The sequence below is a fragment of the Triticum dicoccoides genome, chromosome 2B (genome assembly GCF_002162155.2).
Source record: "Triticum dicoccoides isolate Atlit2015 ecotype Zavitan chromosome 2B, WEW_v2.0, whole genome shotgun sequence".
NCBI classification, from domain to species: Eukaryota; Viridiplantae; Streptophyta; class Magnoliopsida; order Poales; family Poaceae; genus Triticum; species Triticum dicoccoides.
In genome coordinates, this window is record NC_041383.1 from 292,492,304 (window position 1) to 292,500,329 (window position 8,026).

At 41.1% G+C, this 8,026-nt stretch overlaps 1 long non-coding RNA gene across 2 annotated transcripts; it reads left to right on the top strand.

Moving 5' to 3' along the window:
- The first annotated feature begins 2,344 nt into the window (after window positions 1-2,344).
- On the top strand, window positions 2,345-7,758 carry LOC119363557. Of its 2 annotated transcripts, none has more exons than XR_005174050.1 (2): window positions 2,345-3,276; window positions 3,376-7,758. It is a non-coding gene; the product is annotated as an uncharacterized LOC119363557 (long non-coding RNA). The 2 variants fall into 2 exon arrangements; XR_005174051.1 differs by having other exon boundaries at window positions 2,345-3,036.
- The last annotated feature ends 268 nt before the right edge of the window (window positions 7,759-8,026 follow it).

Consider the following 8,026-nt stretch of genomic DNA (forward strand, 5'->3'; position numbering starts at 1 on the left):
GTTATCGTTATTCTTTATAGCATACATGTCATCACAATAATCATCATAGATAGCAACTTTGTTCTCATAATCAATTGAAACCTATTCCAACATAGTAGATTCATCATGAAATAAAGTCATGACCTATCCAAATCCACTTTCATCATTATAATCATCATAAATAGGAGGCATGCAATCATCATAGTAAATTTTCTCATGAAAACTTGGGGGACAAAAAATATATCTTCATCAAACATAGCATCCCCAAGCTTATGGCTTTGCATATCACTAGCATCATGGATATTCAAAGAATTAATACTAGCAACATTGCAATCATGCTCCTCATTTATGTCAAACATTTTATTAAATTCTTCTTCTATCAATTGAGCACAATTTTCCAACCCATCATTTTCGAGAAAGACATTACAAGGATGAACAATATGAGACCACCTCAATTCCATTTTTTGTAATTTTCTTTCTATAAACCAAACTAGTGATAAAAGAAGAAACTAAAAGGTTCAATTGAAAGATCTAAAGATATACCTTCAAGCACTCACCTCCCCGGCAACAGCGCCAGAAAAGATATTGATGTCTACTACGCAACTTTATTCTTGTAGACTCGTGTTGGGCCTCCAAGCGCAGAGTTTTGCAGGATAGTACCAATTTTCCCTCACGTAGATGACCTAAGATTTATCAATCCGTGGGAGGCATAGGATGAAGATGGTCTCTCTCGAACAACCCTGCAACCAAATACAAGAAATCTATTGTGTCCCCAACACACCCAATACAATGGAGAATTGTATAGGTGCACTAGTTCGGCGAAGAAATGGTGATAAAAGTGTAGTATGGATGGTATAAATATATTTCTATAATCTGAATAAACAAAAATAGCAAGGTAGCGAACAATAAAAGTGAGCACAAACGGTATTGCAATGCTTGAAAACAAGGCCTAGGGTCTGTACTTTCGCTAGTGCAATCTCTCAACAATGCTAATTTAATTGGATAATATGACCATCCCTCAACGTGCGATGAAGAATCACTCCGGAGTTCTTATCTAGTGGAGAACATAAGAAGAAATTGTTTGTGGGGTACGAAACCACCTCAAAGCTATTCTTTTCGATCGATCTATCCAAGAGTTCGTCCTAAAATAACACCAAAGCAAATTCAGATTTGTAATACTCAATCCAACACAAAGAACCTCTAAGAATGCCCCAAGATTCCTACCGGAGAAAGAAAGACAAGAACGTACATCAACCCCTATGCATAGATTGCCCCAATACCACCTCAGGAATCCGTGAGTTGAGTGCCAAAACATATACCAAGTGAATCAATATAATACCCCATTTTCACCACGGGTATTCATATGCAAGACATATATCAAGTGCTCTCAAATCCATAAAAGTATTCAATCGATGAAATGAAATATCAAAGGGAAAACTCAATTCATCACAACAAGATAGAGAGGGAGAAACACCACATGATCCAACTATATTAGCAAAGCCCGCGATACATCAAGATCGTGCCATCTCAAGAACACGAGAAAGAGAGAGAGAGAGAGATTAAACACATAGCTACTGGTACAAACCCTCAGCCTCGAGAGTGTACTGTCCCTCCTCAGCATGGAGACCATAGGGATGATGAAGATGTCCTCTGGTGATGATCTCCCCCTATGGCATGGTCCCGGAAGAGGGTCCAGATTGGTTTTCGTGGATACAGAGTCTTGCGGCGGTGGAACTTCCGATTTATCGACTCCCCTAGGGTTTTTGGAATATTTCGGAATTTCTAGGGAGAAGAGGCGGTGTGGGAGGCCACCGAGGTGGGCACAACCCACCAGGGCGCGCCTGGGCCCCCAGGCGCGCCCAGGTGGGCTGTGGCCCCCTCAGGGCACCCCTCTGGTACTTCTTTGGCCCAAGGTGTGTCTTCTAGTCAAAAAAAATTCCTCTAAAAAGTTTTGCTGCATTTGGACTCCATCTGATATTGATTTCCTGCAAAGTAAAAAACAAGCAACAACAACAACAGGCACTGGGCACTATGTCAATAGGTTAGTCCCAAAAAATGATATAAAGTTGCAATAAAATGATTGTAAAATATCCAAAAATGATAATATAACAACATAAATTCTAACATATAAGGTTGCTAGCCAACTTGGCTCCTCGGTGATCCCTCGATTTTCTGCCTTCCTGGCCATTAGATCGTCCTTGTTTTGCGCCTGAACCGTCAGATCTTCCCTTTTGGTAAATTTTGTTTTCACCCTGTGGTTGTTTTTCGTGCCCAATGACGGGTGGGCTCGTCTCGCCTTCGTATTGGCTAGGTCAGCCGCGCTCGTGTGCGAGAGGGATTCACTAGACAGCCCCGCGCGTGCCGCACCGCGTCTCTTCTAAGTGGTGCAGGTCCCCAACCCCCACGGCCCACCACACAAACCCTAGCCTCCCACGCCCCGCAGCGCCGCACTCCCTCCACCTCCTCCGTCCTTCCTCGTCAGCCGCCGCCGCCACTGTTCCGCCTCGCTCCTCTCTATCCGACAACCACACCACCGCGAGGAAGCCGCCGCGCAAGTGGTCAGGGGACGGCCGCCACCGTGGGCCAGGAGACGCCCATTGGCGAGCCTCTGGGCAGGAAGCCGACGCGGAGGACGCAACAAGCTGCCAGGGTCTTCTCGCTAGAAGGTGGAGGAGTAGAGGATCCCCGGATCCGAGGCGTGCGGCGCGGCGGTGAGCGTCTCCGGCAGCGGTGGTGGCCTACGGGCAAATGGTGATGGCTGGGGTGCTAGATTCGATCCAGCGCTAGGAAGGGAGGTAGAGGAACGATGGGGAAGGGGATGGGCAAGAGCTTCATGCCCTGAATCTAGTCGCCCCGGGCCGTGCCTACATGAGCAGCGCCGCGGCTCGATGCTTCCCCGCCCAACGAGGATGACAAGCTAGGTGTTGACAATGGCAGCCCCAGGCCATCCGATCTGTCACCGGCGCCATTCTTTTGGTCGAGGTAGCCGTGGTCCACGTGGTCCTCGTCATCCCCACGGCTGGACGCTGGCGAGGCCAACCTCCCCTGCAAGCGTGGGTACTTCCCCGCTCCTTCCCGTGCTATCTCTCTTCCCCTGATATATCTCTCTATTGTAAAGGGAAGCAAATTTGTACAATTCTCAGTCTAGATTTAATGAAGAAAACTGCGTTTCATACAACGCCAATGGATATGGATCCATCTTGCTGCGCTGGATATGGACCCATCTTGTTCATACAATGCTAATTATGGATATGGATCCATCTAATACAGTTCTTCACAAATCCCAAGAATCGCAAGGTCATGTACATGTAACAATGCAGGCCTAGAATTAGTGGTGTATCCAAATTGTTCAGTTCCAGTTCAGTTATGAGCTAACAAGATCACCTTAATGTGCAGGGTTCAATTGCTTCCGGGGTCATACTTTTCCTGGTCCTTATTGGTTGGCCTGTCTTCGACATGATGGCTAAGTCGTATGGCTTTGCCCTGCTATTCTGGTTATCCTCTATTGTGCATTAATACTTCTGATGTCTGTTTTTCAGTGTGCATTAAGAAATGGTAGAAACTTTTGGGTATTGTATCTGACTGGTACTGAATTTCCTCACAGCAGCTTCTGGCCTGCTGCTGTTGTTTACCTGCAAAAAAACCCACCATCGGTTGGATTTTCTAGCACCCTTATGTGATATCGGTAAGATCATACTTGGGGCATTGTTGTTGCTGAGCTTCCTAAATTTTCTTTGAGTCCAGCCCAGTTTGGTCGCCACTTTATTTATATGGTCTTGTTCTTGCGAGGGATTGTTTTTATCAAGATTGATGAACTATATGACTGGATCCCAGCCCCCATTGTTCTTACTGTTGTTTCCTACTTCTGTAATTAACCTTTACTTAGTGATGTTAGGTCTTTAGCATAACACTCCAAATATATTTAAGCTAATATGGATACCCTTAGATGACTGACCCTGTAATTAACCTTATTCAGTTTATGAACATATATGTATGCTACAGAGCATGAAATTGGGAAAATACAAATATGATTGGTGGTTGGTTCACCATTTAAAAATTTGATCCACCAATTGTGTCTCAGTGATTCCTACTTGAGCTAAAACCACGCCAATAATTTTGGAACGATGGAGTACTTATTTGTTGTTGTGTATTTGATGGTTTCACAAAAATATCATGAAGGTTAAATCGGGCATGGTTTTGATATATTTTTGTTACAAGATATTACATCGGCTTTCTGGTTTGAAAATACTTATAATCGTTTTCTTCTAACTGCATGTGAGCCCACACTTTTGTAGACTACTTAGGATAGAGATGATATGAATGTGTGCAACAAAATTCTTTACTCGGGATGGCTTGGTAGGTCTCTCGACTATTCAGTTTCATCCGTAGGATTAAAATTTCTTCAACTTGCTCTCCTCCAACCTTCAGTTACTTTAAAATCGTTGTATTGACAAGTAGAAACAGTAGCTTGTTTGAATTATGCAAAGTTCATCCATGTAACAGTTGCCTCTTAAAGACTGCTGACAAAGTGCAAATTTGATATAATTTTGCTGATGATGCAAAATGATCGTACACTGAAACCGAAGCCTTTGGAATTGAAACACAAACCTTACTTAAGAGCAGGCAGAGGCGCAGAGCCAACGGTATGCTCTTGGATCAATATTCCACAGGTTAAACAACATTCATATGTTCTAGCATCTTTAGATTTACATTTTCTTTTTAACAGTCTAATTACTCCATGTAAAAACTGCATCCATTTTGGTATGTGATACTACAAGTGTAAATTAAGAAAGTAGCCTTCACGGTCTAGCTTCAGCATCTGTAAATCATGGATATGTACATAGTACATAAAAATGGAGCATCCTTACTCGATTGCGTTCTTCTATTTTACAGGTGATGTTGTTGCCTGGTCTGCTAAATTGCCGCTTGTTTATCGTTTGTTGTTTTGCTTATCAAGGTTTGTGCTTTCTCTTTAAGCTATATTTTCTTTTGATTATTATTTTTGACTATTTTTTTTCTTCTCTATGGCAATGTATTTGGATCATGTTTCTCTGTGAAGCTTAGCACATTGGTTGTCTGGCTTGATCTTTTTACTAGCAAGAGGGTAATTACCGGAAGCAGTTGGCAAGACAAGCAGTCGATGGATCTCAAAGCGTTGATCCTGAAGGAAGGTAACTACTCAAAGATATGCAGATATTCATGTTGGAGCAGTTAAGTTTGCAAGGATCTGCTGTTGGAGGGCATGGTATGTGCTCTCAAGAAGTTCTTTATGATCTGGTGACATCTTTTGGCCTATTGAGGAACTAGACATGATTTATATAGCGAAGTTAAGCATATGGATGACAACTTCCTCTCATACCTCTTTTGGCCTATTGAGGAACTGGACATGATTTATATACCGAAGTTAAGTGTATGGATGACAACTTCCTCTCATACATGTTATCTGTATATTTTATATACATGGCTTTTGTGTTCTGTCATGTGCGTTCCTACTGCAGACTTTTCTAGGAAATTCACCATGGGAATTTAAATAATGGTTCCCTGCCCATCAGTTTACTTTCTTGCATTTTATAGGCCACACTTTTCCTATTTTTTTAAAGAAGTGAACTCATTCCTAAACTTCCGCCGTATATACATTAACACTGGGATACTGTACCAATCCAGCAATACTAAAAAACTATGAATTGTGTGTCAGTGTAGTACTATATCCCACTGATGATGCTTCTCTGTAACACGTTTATCTATTTGGTTGCATGCCTTGAAGGAGTAGTATATTGAGCACCCTGAGATAATCATCAAGAAGTTTGGTGGAATTTTAAATGATTTATTAAGCGACCTTTTATGATTGACCATTGTACGAGAGCATGTTTTAGTACTACTTGACCGAGTTAGAATGTATATATTTTCAACTAAAACCAATTTTTTCAAAAGGCAAAATATTTTCTGCATGATCACATATCATGATTATCTCCATGAAGAATGCTTTAGACAGTACAATAATGAAAATAAGCATTTTTGGCCTTCGAAACATATACTATTGTTGGGACATCTGATTGGACCTTTCTATGTAGAAAATGAGAAGTGCTAAGTGTACAGAAACCTGCACTTCATATTTCTTACATGCATGATTTATCGTCTATGATACTCTTTTATATTGCTTACTTGCGTGATTTGTCTGATTGCCAGTAGAAATATTTATGTTAGCATGTCAGTTTGCTAACTTAATACCTTCCATCTTATACATTGATAATGCTTTGAAGACACCGACAAGAATAACTAAATTAAATTGTGCCTGAACATGTCAATTGCAATGGCAGGTTCTCACCTTTCAACGCAGGATCTCATTTAAATCCTAATTTTGGATGTCCCGGTGGTTGGCTGATGGAGAGTGTTGCACAACCGCTTATTTAATGATCAGTAGTGCAGCTCACGATTTGATTTAATTAGCGTTTTCTTAGTGAAAAATATGAAGACAAATTTCTAAAGAACTTTAGGGTATCTTCGAAAGAATGTGCTAGATTTTGGTCCTATTATATTTTCTCAATTCCTATGTCATCTCTCACATGGCTATGTGGTCTCCCCGGTTTTGTCTTTACATTATATCTATGTTGTTCTACTGCTACCCCCTCACTACAGAAAGTAATTTTTATATCAGCTTTGCTCTCGTGTGTGTGCAAGGATTCCATTCAGGTATGAAAAATACCACCCCTCATGAAGTTACTTCTTTTCAGAGAGAGAATGATCATTGGTTTTTATATGGATTCAGTGCACATAAATAATTAGCTCGCATTTTAAGTTTGGTTTTAGAATTAGCTTTCCAGTTCTGTACATGTTTTCCTCGCTGATGATGGATTTCTTCTTGTAAGATGAATTGGTAACTTTAGCACCAAATATGAAGTTATTTGGACAAAGAAATGCTTCCTTCCTCTTTGCTATTTTCTCTCTTTAGTGTTGCTTTTTTTAGAACACACTTTAGTGTTGCTTTGATGTTCCTTTGTCACTGTTCAATATTCTGCCTTGTGTGCCTCTGTCTTGGTTTACGCTCCATATGGCTACCTATGTATATATATGTAGGTTTTGTTTGAACTATACTCAAACCGTGCAGATGTTTCCATATTCTAGCCTTCATCTTTTTAACTCGTGACTTTGTTAGATAGTTGAATATCATTGGCCTCTGTCGGCATTCTATTTTTGCAGTTTGAAATGAGTATTGGTCCATTGATATTAAACTTCACAATAGGTGGTGGCATCTCCAGGAAAAAGTAGTGGCAGATATGCTGGACATTTCTTTTCTGCTGTCCTCAACACATTTTTTAGTAACGGAGAGGATTAGTCACCTTTGGTGTTGCAGGTGTTCAAGACCTAGCATGGCTGGGCCAACCGGTCCTTTGTGTTTGAAGATCCCTGACACCCCATGCTACCAGCTGGGCATCTTCTTCCTGAGCCATGTCCGGAACCAGACCACCAGGGGCACCCTGAGTCAGTACTCGAGGCATGTTGTCAGGTCGGAGGGGTACAACCAGGCTAGCTGCCGTGTGTGTCCACGGTTCATACAGTCAAGGTGTTCGCTCATCTCCCAAGATGAGCCAGAACGAGCATGACAAGAGGAACTCCCTTTATTTTTCATTCCTTGATAAATGGTGTTGTATGTTGGTTAAAGACTGTTTTTCTTCTTTAATTATGAAACCTCAAACAATAGCAAGATATAAGATTTTTGTTTGTTTTGCAATCAAAGCTTCCATCGAATAATTTATTAGAATATGATCCATCTTAGTCAGAAATTGTGGCTATTTTTTATATTTATACAAGATACGGCTTTGTGTGCATTGAAATAGCAGCGAGTTGGCCTCTCGGTCTTATTTTTTTTATACATTTGACGCATACGCACAACCAGCATGTCTGTGATTTGGATGAATTTCTCTATCCTGTTTTATGTTGTGACGTCTTTGATTTTTGTCTCTCGTCCAGATTTACATAGAGATGCGTCGGTCAGTACTTAAGAATTTTGTCTTCTTTTTGATTGATGGCCTTTAAGTACTTTTTAGTT